This window comes from Anabrus simplex, chromosome 8 (genome assembly GCF_040414725.1).
Source record: "Anabrus simplex isolate iqAnaSimp1 chromosome 8, ASM4041472v1, whole genome shotgun sequence".
NCBI lineage: Eukaryota > Metazoa > Arthropoda > Insecta > Orthoptera > Tettigoniidae > Anabrus > Anabrus simplex.
This window is the reverse complement of record NC_090272.1, coordinates 102,067,750-102,080,485: the sequence shown is the minus strand read 5'-3', so window position 1 is coordinate 102,080,485 and position 12,736 is coordinate 102,067,750. Positions and strand designations below refer to the sequence as shown.

Genomic DNA, 12,736 nt, shown 5'->3' with positions numbered 1-12,736 from the left:
GAAACGACGGCGAGTACGCTGACCATTCAGCCAACGAGTCGGACAATATGCCAATAAATATGCACTATTAAAATGAAAAAATGGCAGTAGACAAGTCAGGTTAATGTTCATGACAATACACTTAAGTTTATTCCTTAGAGGTTGAAGCAGAAATGGTCCCGCTGTCAGTACTGAGTGATGAATTGCAGTTCACTTTAAACACATTTTCAACTGAAAAACTTCGCCTGTTGTCTCGCAAAAACTCTTTTGTAACGTGAAAAACTTCTTTCCACATCGCAAAATGTTATTGGGGCATATTTAAATGATGATAACTGCTCCACAGAAAGAGGCAAGTCTCTTGGTGTGACAGACGGTTTTCCTTCGAGAATGTCTCAAATATCGCACAACTGTTTATAACCAGGATTTTTTGAAGTTACATAATTTATTTTTTCTTTCACTTTTTGTCCTATACTATCAGGAACAGAATTAGATTGGATATCGTTTTCTTGAAAACAGTATTTCCTTTAAGGGAGATCGTACAGATTCCAGTGACGTTATGGCGGATGGCAAAAAAGAAAAATGGGCATTTATAAAAACAAGATTCTCCTCTAACTCATTGCCTGACAGAATATTTTGCACTGTTTGTATTGATGCAGCTTCATTTCATTCGAGTCCAATGAATTAACAACCTCTTTGAATACTTCAATGTGTTGAGAATAATACAAAGCTGCATCCAGCCATGTTCCCCATCGTGTTAACACTGGCGCAGAAGGAAGTGGGATATTGGGTGCTGTTGATCTAAACAACTTGACTCTTGAAGGAGATTTAACAAAAAAATTCTTTGAACAGGCCACAAATCGATCTACAAATTGGAAAGAATGGCGTATTGTATCAACAATGCGATTAACAGCATGTGCCAAACAAGTTATATGAATTAAGTTAGGGAAAATGCCTTTCAGCGTTTGTCCTGATTTTACCATGTAAGTACCTACATCGGTAACAAATAAAAGTAGCCGGTCGTATTTGATTCCAGGCGGCAAAAATAATTTCAATGAGTCGATCACACACTGCGTTACAGTTAGTGGCCGGCAATTCACACACATTAAGAAGATATGGCATCGTCTTTTGTTCCTTATTTAAGGCGCCCACAATTACATTAGCAATACATCGGCCCTCATAATCAGTAGTTTCATCAACAGACAACCGCACAAAATAATCCGCTAATTCAATTTGCAAATTTGACAATACGTTATTGTAACAACGGCCTACGTAATGTACTAGCTTCAGGCACATGTTGTCGAGTGTATTTGGAAAGAAAATGTGGGGTTATTAATTTTATACAAGGGAATATCAGCAGCTAACCATGCTTGGCACCAGTCGTAAGAAAATTCACTAATCCTACTTCCTAAACACTCTAATAGTTGTTTTTGTACAGGCTCTTTATTTGCGAGTTTTCTAGTTAAATTCTCCTTCTGTTTTGCTGTGTTTATGTGTTGAAGTATTTGAAATATTTTCTCATTCCCTGTAGTTTTCTCACACGCTCCACAGAGCAGTACCCTATTATCTGTAGATATTAAGTCAACTGAAAACTCCTCCTGTAAATTAGTTAATCTACAACTCGAAGTTGCTCTTATTTTCGGCTTTTAAAGAACTTTTTAACGGACACTTTATACGCGAAACATATTTTGGTCACAACCAGTTCACAACACCGTTACACGACTCAATGGTCAGCCAGTCGACAGCTAAGCACAAAAAATGAGTGTAGAGATGAAACAGGGGATTCACTGCGTGACATCATAACGCCTCACCACATGACAAGTTGCGTCATCATGCGTAACATTACTGCCAACATCGACCAGATGAAAAAAGCTGTTTAAAAGTAATAACCATCAAACTGATTGAAATATGCCGTATAGGCGCTAAAATATTAAAATATGATGCATTTATCAAAATCACGAAAATATGCAGTTATATGCACCATAAAAGCATGTTTAAATGACTGAAAATTCTATAATTAGTGCACATAATGTATAAGCATACATTTTAACCCCTAAAACATGCAAATGAATGAACTTCCGAGCCCTTGTTATAAGACAGCATTCTGTTAAGCTTTCTCGTAGTACAGTGGTCAAGGCAGTGACTCCGTAATGTAAGTGCACAGGATTGAGTCACTCCCGAACCATCTTTCTTTTACCATGTGTTTTAAGATTGTTTGTTAGAAGAATGCTTTCTTCGTATGAGCTACTTATAGAAACAAATTGCCAATAAATGGAAGTATGAAACGGAATGTGGAGTTAAGATAACAGCAAGGAATAAAACTAACTTAAAAATAAATAACTTGATGGAAGCCCGTGCACCTTATACTGTGGACTCAGCATTTTGTCAAGTAAGCTATGAGGACGCTACTATGAATAAGTTAAAGTATTCCATTACAAGCAGTCTTCTTCTTCTTCGTTGTCGCGTTTCGGAACAGGATCCATTACTCCAACCATGGAACGTCACTAACGACTGGCATCCTCGGGACGAACGATGACTGTTTTCATATTTGCATTGATTGAGTCAATCCAGCGGGGTGTTTCCGTCGACCACGTGGACGCCGACCGTCGACTTCTAGGTGGTGAGCGCCACTGAGGACAGTGGTTGTAGCGGCACGAATTACACGACCATACCACTGAAGTCTCCTTTCTCGCATCTTGTCGGTGATCGGCAAAATGGCCATCTGCTGCCTTATTTCAATGTTCCGTGAATGGTCGAGTAGGGAGATGCCCAGTGAGCGGAGGATCATGCGCATCTCGCAGTACGTGGATGCGGCGTTTAACGGGTTTGGTGGCTGCATAGCACTCCATTCCATACAGTGTTACTGGGCGGATCATTGTACGAAGGATCTTGGATTTGAGTCGGACTGGCATTTTCTTGTTACACATGACTCTTGTGACTTCTTTCCATCGTAGACAGGTCAAACTGACTCTCGCTCACTGCACCGTTACAAATTGTGTAGTGTAATTATTAGAACCAAATCCTATAGCGCGACAGTCCCGAAGGGGCTTGAGCTACCAAGCGACCACTGCTCAGCCCGAAGGCCTCCAGATTATGAGGTGTCCTGTGGTCAGCACAGAGAATCCCTTCGGCCGTTATTCTTGGCTTTCTAGATCGGGGCCACCATCTCAGTCAAATAGCTCCTAAATTGTAATCACGAACGCTGAGTGGTCCTCGAACAAGCCCTTAGATACAGGTAAAACTCCCTGATCTGGCCGGGAATCAACACCGACACCTTCAGGTAAGATGCATGCATGCTACCCATACACCGCGGGGCAGGCAATAATTACAACACAGTTACATAAACATTCACAGATAAATTAAGTATGTCCAATATTTTACCACTGTTATTTGCAGTACTGTACATTGATCGCTAAATGACTTATAACTAGCTCTGCACTGTAAATTCAGCACAACACCAAACCAAAAACCAAACGCCATGGCGGAAGAGCACCGAAGGTCCATGGCTGCTCAGCCAGAAGGCCTGAAGATTATTAGGCGTTGTGTGGTCCGCACGACGAATCCTCTCGGCCGTTATTCTTGGCTTCCTACACCCGGGCTGCCATCTCACCGTCACATAGCTCCTTAATTATAATCATTATAATCACATAGGCTGAGTGGACCTCTTACCAGCCCTCAGATCCAGGTCCTGAACTGGCCGGGAATCGAACCAGGGTCCTCCGGGTAAGAGACAGGCACGCTACCCGTACACCGTGGTGCCGGCGTAAATACAACACCATTATACAGAAATGTATATGAAATTTACGGACTTTAAAAGTCGGCGAACAGGTACAAACTACTATCAAAGCTGTAAATCAAGATGGAGTGTTTGAAAAACACCTTACGAAAATCACTATACAGGACGTTAGATCTGAATGAGTTGAAGCACTTTTTTTGTTATTTAATCGATAGAATCCACTCGTACATCAAGCTGTAAAGCATAATATTTAGCGGAGATATCCGAACTGCACTGTGAGAGAGAGGTGAAGTGGAAAGTTAAACCAGACAAGTGTTACGGGAACAATGAGCCATAAAGAGCAAGCGGAACACAACTCATGCTTGGTGTCAAATGCATCACTGGTCATGCTCTATGGCTCTTTAGAGCTGTACTGTGACACGGGTCTGGCACGATTTATGTTATATAGCGAATACCGCGCCACGGCAAACAGGAGCATCAGACATTCCAAGACCCGAACAGAGAAACAATACTGTGCCTTGCACTACTTGATTTCTCATCCCTTCACTCTCGTGACAAGATTCCTTGGTATATATGGAGATATGGAATAATTTAAGGGCACTTGGACGTGAAGCCTGAGAGTTGCAAGGGCTATTCGTTCCAGAACGACCAAATTTTGTTCACTTTTAACATCAACTAGGACAAAATACATGCATACACTTAACTATCCATGTGCTTTAGTTCATTATGAGAGACGCAAATAGCAACAAACCACACTCAAATTATAATTTATACCACAACCCCAGGCAGAGTCATTTGTATGGGACACACAGTATGTCATTCGTAGCCTGTTGCTTCCGCAGCCTGCATGTGTTTGTAGACAGATTCCATGCAATTGTTCTCTTTAACTGTTTATATAGTTTTTAAGAAAAATGAGTGTGTGCTATTCTGTGCCAGTCGGAAAAACCACATATCTTGGGTCAGATTCATAAATAAAAAGTAATGAGTCATAATACCTTTCGTACGTGTTGATGACGCTAGTACAAAAATAAAGACTCAACAAGTGTATCCAAAACCTAGTTTATGCTATTAAAACGAGCTCGCAAAAACATGTCTTCCTTCAAAGACGATTTATTTATTTATTTATTTATTTATTTATTTATTTATTTATTTATTTATTTATTTATTTCTTCTTCTTTCTTCGTTTCGGCCTGCTGTGGACCACGTTATTTCAACCGTTTGCATCCTTGAGCTTTAACTGTTCTCCAGTACTCACGCATTCTCGTTCTGTGAGCCTCCTTTCTTTCATCAGTCCACTTCTTGCCTGTTTTTCAACTTTGGCCTTTCTTGGAACCTCTTGTATCCCTGGAGCTTTTTCTGAAGAGGAGCACGTTTCTGGATGTCTTCGAGTGTGATTCCTATTTCTTGAAGGTCTTTTTCAACTTCGATAAACCAGGGTCCCTTGGTTTTCTTGTTAAGAAAGTAGGAAAAGATCCTATTGGTCTGTCTCTGTGTATTTATTCATTTATTTATTTATTTATTTATTTATTTATTTATTTATTTATTTATTTATTTATTTTGCTGGTTTTCGGCGACGCGACGCAAGGTTGGTAAAGCGCTAGGAATAGGAAGGTAGCGGCCGAGTCCCTAATTAAGGTACAGCCCCAGCATTTTCCTCTTGTGAAAATGGGTTGCCGACGGTGGAATTCGTACCCACCATCTACCAAATGCAAGCTCATAACTACGTAACCCTAACCGCATGTCCAACTCCCTCAGTTTTCAAAAATTTGGAGATCGTTAGTGCCATACTAAACTTTTAAGCAAAATAAACTTTTAGTAACTCTTCCTTGCAGATTTTATATAATTTAAGAGTGTACCAAGTGTGATTGCTCTAGCTTTTACCGTTTCTGAGAAGAGTGTATCTATTAAAATATGTTTTCGGAAGGGGGTACAGTTGTGCCACCATAGAATACGTAGTTGTTTTTTTTCTATTTGTTTTACGTCATACCGACATAGATAGGTCTTATGGCGACGATGGGAGAGGAAAGGCCTAAGAACGGGAAGAAAGCGGCCGTGGCCTTAATTAAGGTATAGTCCCAGCATTTGTCTGGTGTGAAAATGGGAAACCACGGAAAACCATCTTCAGGGCCGCCGACAGCGGAGTTAGAACCAACTATCTCCCGGATGCGAGCTCACAGCTGCGCGCTCCTAACCCCACAGCCAACTCGCCCGGTTTATATACGTAGTTGTTGCAGAAAGATACACGTATTATATATATTTTTTTAATTCAATAAAGCTTACTTTATTCAAAGTGGTAACAAAGCAAAATATGAATTTTGGTGACTTTTTCAGGTCAAGGTACCCTTAATCCGAAACAGACCCTTGATAGAACATCTAGATCTCTGCCGTTAATTTCAGCGCACTTTACTGTTAGGGCACAGTTTCCAGCGGGTGGACTAGCAGGTATTTCCGGCTCTCTGGAATGGTCGTTACCTCAACTGAGCTGGACCTCACACTAGATGGGAGAAGGTAATTTCAAAAGCCTGTAAACTAGTGGCAGCAAAAAGCTGCAATAAAAATCACGGTTCCAAGGTACCATGGTGATACTGCAGTCATTCTTTTCCATCTAGTGGTTGACATTGAATTTTATGGGTTCAATTTCTCTCAGATTAGTTTCTGTCGGGTCTAGAGGGTCGTCCTCCAGCACACTTAACAGTATATTAATTTGTATATAAAATTTTATAGATTATGATGTCCGGATCCATGGCTAAATGGTTAGCGTGCTGGCCTTTGGTCACTGGGGTCCCAGGTTCGATTGCCGGCAAGGTCTGGAATTTTAACCATCATTGGTTAATTTCGCTGGCACGGGGACTGGGTGTATCTGTTGTCTTAATCATCATTTCATCCTCGTCACGACGCACAGGTCGCCTACGGTAGTCAAATATAAAGACGTGCACCTGGCGAGCCGAACATGTCCTCGGACACTCCTGGCACTAAATGCCATACGCCATTTCATTTATAGATGATGATGATGATTATTGTAGTTTAAAGGGGCCTAACATCTAGGTCATTGGCCCCTAATGGTACGAAATGTGATGAAATGTAATGACAATTTAAAAGTTCAAAATCATCCACTGACCAGAATAAAAAACGTGGTTTCATCGTTCTAGTACACTAATCCCTTTGTCACCCCTTCTAGTCCCCTCTTAAGACAGGTAGGGGCACCTTGGGTGTATTCTTCGTCTGCGTCCTTCACCTACAGGGGGTTGAAATTTTATAAACCAAGGATAACTGTGCAAGTATGCTAATATGCTACTGCTGACGATTCTTCCGCTATAGCTCTATTAGCGACGAATCATCTGCTACACGGTATAAAGAACTACGTCAGCAACAACACGGTACCTGATGGAAAACTTAGAATTACTGGAGGAAATTCAGGAAGTTAGAAAATTATGCAGAAATAACAGCATTCTATGAAACTACTATTTTTTCCGAGGATCTTCTATGGGGCACTTTAAAATGAGGGGTCCCAGATTGAAATCAGTTCTGCCATTTTTCACAATTTCCATTATCACTTATTAAAAAAATTATAAAAATATTATTCAGTTTCGTAATTGAATGCAATCCTTTTCCTTAGTCTTTTGAGGTAACAACGTTATCTTCCTTTTTGAGTTTGTAACTTCATAGTCTATTACCTAGGTATTTTATTTATACTCTATTGATAATGCAACCTTAAATTAATGTTGAATTTATTTTCTGATATATTATACTGTAGCATAGAATTAGCTCCAGACGAGATCACGTCCCATAATATTGAAAAATACCTCAAGACACAGTTGAAGGGCAGCTGGAAGTACCTCTCCGAAATCTCTACGACAGCCTTGAAAAGGATTAAGTCTCTAATACTGAGTATTTAAATCCATGCTTTGCTGTGAATTGTATTTAATTCATGTGCTCCTTTTTGATATTTTTATTTTAAATGGCAGTTATCCTAACGATGAATAAAATACTACTGTTTAATGAGATATTTGCGGATAATTTTCAGAATCTTTAAAAATAATTTATTTTCATATTGATCACTAAACAGTATTTTAGGATTCACATATTGGTTAGATCTGCACATATCAAATAATTTATTCCTTAACAAACTGTTGGTGTTTAGCTGTTTCTTGTCTCTGTTTTCAAACATGCCCAGATCCACTGCCCTCACCCTCCGTATGTATTATTCGGTGAAAATTTGTGTATCCGTTGTTAATCTTTGATAATGCGTTTTGGCTTCAAAGTTATGGATTTTTCGGCTAGAATACAGACGCCATGCAGAACAGAAAACGGCATCCCACTGACTGGGAAACTTCTGAGAACGGCGCATTACTAGAGTGCTGATTTTTCGCAACAGCAACACTACGTGAAATGCTTAGAAAGACATGTACTTCTGGTATTTTTAATTTCTTAAGATGTGTAAACTTATTTTAATATGTTTTGAGAACGTATAATATAAAATTGACTGAAAATATCATTATACTGAAATGCTATAACATTTCGAAGCCGGTGACTTTTTCAGATAGAATTACGTTTTCCTGATTTCCTTTTAGAAACGTAAACCAAGGAGTTTACACACCCTTGGAGTGCTTGCAAATGCTATCGGTTGTAACGCTCAAATACCTAGAGTTTACCCAAGCAACTCTCCAGTGTAACTGGGGTTCTGAAATATATTTCAATAAATACAATTTCATTGTGATAGTGAAACACGAATGACAGAACAAAGTATTCAGGCATGTTATATGACTTCCTTCAATACCGTTACTGATTCACCAACATAATTTAATTTTGTATATTGTATTTTCTTTTTATTATTCTGATTTTTACATCAACACTGATTTCTTATTTTTCTTCGTTATGCCTTGGCCTATATCAAATTAATATAAACGTACAATTTTATTATATGATTTTTTCTTTATTGTTCTACGCAAATTCAATTTTAATTTCACATTACTTTTATCAAGAGGTATAAGGTCCTACCTATTTATCAGAACTAACTCAAAAACGTTTGTTCAAAACGCTATAAGACACTGAATGTGCTAAATGTATCTTAAAAGATAAATTTATGATTTCAAATTGCTATGCATGACCCTTCACACGAAAAAGAACTACTTTCAAACTAATTTTACTCCACGATTGTCTTAAAAGCTGACGTGGGTTTCTTAACGTCATCAGTCGACCATTCTTGAATATGCACTGACAGTATGTAACGTACCAAATTACTCTTCAAACTCTACTGTCAGTTAAGCTATCTTGTGGTGAAGATTCACTCGCACTCACTCCAACTTAAGAAGAAGGACTAAGCATACACCATTTGAACACAAAGCTAAATATAATAAGCAAGGAATCATACTTTCAGCAAATATTTATCAATATCCAATCGATTTTCTTTAATATTTCACGCACAAACTGCTGATGCCCCGTGAGGTAAAGTTGATACGCAACTCTTTGTGCAACACAGTCATGCGGGTTGCGTCGTACTACAAGGCGGTTACACCGGCGGGAGTCCTCCTTTCCTTGTATGCGCAGAATGGACCAGAGCAGCGTTCGGCAAATGACTGGTGAATTTCACGGGTCTTTCTTAAATACCAATGGAACTGATCTTCCCGCGTATGTTGAAATGGAAATAGAGTGATGAACAGATAACGTTGTTCTAAAACTTATTGCGTCGCTAATTGAGCTGGCACTTGGAAACTGGTTTTGAGTGTGTGTTTAAAAAATATTCAATATAATACCGGGTGATTCGAAAGGTTACACAGATGCTGAAGTAGTCCATACAGGGGTTGATTTAAAACAACTTTAGGACAGGAATGTATTACATTATGTAACAATAAAAATGTCTATTTTTATCACTTCTAATATTAACAGCCTTACTCTGAGGCAGGGTTTCATCCTAGACTATACGTTCCTATTTGTAAGTTGTATTTCGACCCATGAGGGACTTCTTCAGTTTTTGCACATACTTTTGAACCACCCAGTACACTGATATTCTTTTAGAAGTTCGGCTCTATGACTGAGTGGTCAGCATGTAGTCTTCCGGACCTCGGGACGCTGGGATCAATTCCCAGTCAGATTGAGGGATTATTAATTATTAAAACGAACTCGATAGCTGCAGTCGTTTAATTGCGACCAGTATCCAGTATTAGGCAGGTAGTGGGTTCGAATCCCACTGTCGGCAGCCCTGGCGATTATTTTCCGTGATTTCCCATTTTCACACCAGGCAAATGCAGGGGCTGTACCTTAATTAAGGCCACGGCTGCTTCCTTCCCACTCCTAGCCCTTTCCTGTCCATCGTTGCCGTAAGATCTATCTGTGTCGGTGCGACGTAAATCAACTTGCAATATATATATATAAACGGCTAATTTCCTTCGGTTCGAGGTCTGGATGCTCCAACATTCCTAAAACTCCTTCACCATACAAAACACTACTCTTCACCGCACTACAATGCAGTTTCGGCTATACAGGAACTACACCGCGCTAGCAACAGACACACGAAATAGAATTAATAATAATAATAATAATAATAATAATAATAATAATAATAATAATAATAATAATAATAATTTTTACAAATAAAAGAAAGCGACGGAAGTACGAACGTGCCAGGTAATAAACAGATATGAGTGCGAAAAATTTAATGCACAAAATGCTAGGGGCTTTACGTCGCACCGACACAGATAGGCCTTATGGCGACGATGGGATAGGAAAGGCCTAGGATTTGGAAGGAAGCGGCCGTGGCCTTAATTAAGGTACAGCCCCAGCATTTGCCTGGTGTGAAAATGGGAAACCACGGAAAACCATTTTCAGGGCTGCCGATCGTGGGATTCGAACCTACTATCTCCCGGATGCAAGCTCACAGCCGCGCGCCTCTACGCGCACGGCCAACTCGCCCGGTAATGCACAAAATGATTCAGGAGTATGAACAGATAGAGTATGATGTTACGATAGTTAATATTTATGCTGCTTGGTAGCGCTTGTCTCCCTTGCTGTGGCTTTATCTGTGTAACGGTAGGCAGAAGATAATGAAATGAAATGGCGTATGGCTTTCAGTGCCGGAAGTGTCCGAGGACAAGTTCGGCTCGCCAGGTGCCGGTCTTTTTGACCTGACTCCCGTAGGCAACCTGCGCGTCGTGATGGAGATGAAATGATGATGAAGACGACACATACACCTAGCCTCCGTGCCAGGGAAATTAACCAATGATGGTTAAAATTCCGGACCCTGCCGGGGATCGAACCCGGGACCCCTGTGACCAGAGGCCAGCACGCTAACCATTTAGCCATGGAACCGGCCGGAAGATCATAATTTGAGATGGAGTAGTTGGCAATTCTGATAATTTTGTTCTCTTGTTGATATTGAAGAATTCTACGTATTCGGTACCGTAAAAATGTAACAGTACATTATTTAAATATGATGACGATGACGATTGCTGTTTTAAGTTGCCTAACTTCTAGTCATTGGCTGTTTTTAACAATGCTTACGAAATGTGTGCCGGCACCGTGGTGTAGCACTAGCGTGATTGCCTCATACCTCGAGGATCCAGGTTCGATTCCCGGCCAGGTCAGAGACTTATACTTGAGAGCTGGTTCCAGGTCCAGTCAGACTACGTGATTGCAATTGAGGAGCTATCTGATGGTGACATAGCGGGCCCGGAATCGAAAGCCAAGAATAACAGCCGAGAGGAATCGTCGTGCCGACTACACGACACCTCGTAATCTGCAGGCCTTCGGGCTAAGCAGCGGTCGCTTGGTAGGCCAAGCTGTTGCTCCGTGGGGGTTTGGATGGTTTTGGTTTCTTGTGAAATGTGTATTCACTGACGTGGTAGCGGTACCTCGCAGGGCTCACGTGGTGGATGACAAGGAAGCTGGAGTTTTCTTTGCTCCTTGCTTTTTTTTATTCCTTCACCTTAGATATGTAAACCCAAACCAAACCCCATGGCACTACAGGCCTTGAAGGGCCTTGGCCTACCAAGCGACCGCTGCTCAGCCCGAAGGCCTGCAGACTGCGAGGTGCCGTGTGGTCAGCACGACGAATCCTCTCGGCCGTTATTCTTGACTTTCGAGACCGGGGCCGCTATCTCACCGCCAGATAGCTCCTCAATTCTAATCACGTAGGCTGAGTGGACCTCGAACCAGCCCTCAGGTCCAGATAAAAATCCCTGACCTGGCCGGGAATCGAAACCAGGGCCTCCGTGTAAGAGGCAGGCACGACCTTAGATATGTGCAGTTTATGAAATATATCAAAATGCCATGTGTTTACCAAATTAATTGAAACTAAGCATTATTTCGATTCCAGGTCATGCCTTACATATTGCTATCCCTGTAGCAACGTCTGGATGACAAGTAATTCAATGTACAATTAAGTGTAGAAAATCTCGTAATGTTTCCGCTTTTACCTAACTAACACGTTACTCTACCCTGCCATTACTGCTTCTATCTATGACTGGCTTGATTTAAATTCTGAGAAACGGATATGGACCAATGAATGTTGTCATATTCGGTGTAAAATGAAGGGTGGGCCAGAAATAGCTTCCCCTAATGAAATTTACTATGATTGGAGAAAATAAGGATATTAGGTTATCCCAATGTAATACGATTAGAGACTCCACCTCGCAAAGAGAGGGGTGTGAACTGCGCATCTCTTAGCGGGAGGTAAGGAACTTGTCAATAATCTTGCAAGAAGCGTTCAAAAAAGGGAAAGCAGATTGCCAATGGAGAAGGCGGGGTTGTTATGAATGTCTTTAAAAACCGAAATCACCGTTGCTAGGTGGGACAGATATTTGTCAGTAAGTGAACATTACACAACTTAATACCAGAGAATATCAGTATATATTTTTCTGGTCGATAAAATTGGGAGAGATACTATGAGGTTATGGCATATTCAGGGCACGGTAGACAATTATAATTAACGCACAGATATTGATTAGATACCGGGGTACGATTGACGTAATCAGGGGAATTACCTCATATTTGACACGGAATGTTGCCAATTACTGGTCAGAGAAAGCG

At 40.6% G+C, this 12,736-nt stretch overlaps 1 protein-coding gene across 1 annotated transcript in view; it reads right to left on the bottom strand.

Moving 5' to 3' along the window:
- The window catches only part of LOC136879316 (ras-GEF domain-containing family member 1B), a 447,741-nt gene that overhangs the window by 97,874 nt on the left and 337,131 nt on the right, over positions 1-12,736 (bottom strand). The window lies entirely within an intron of this gene.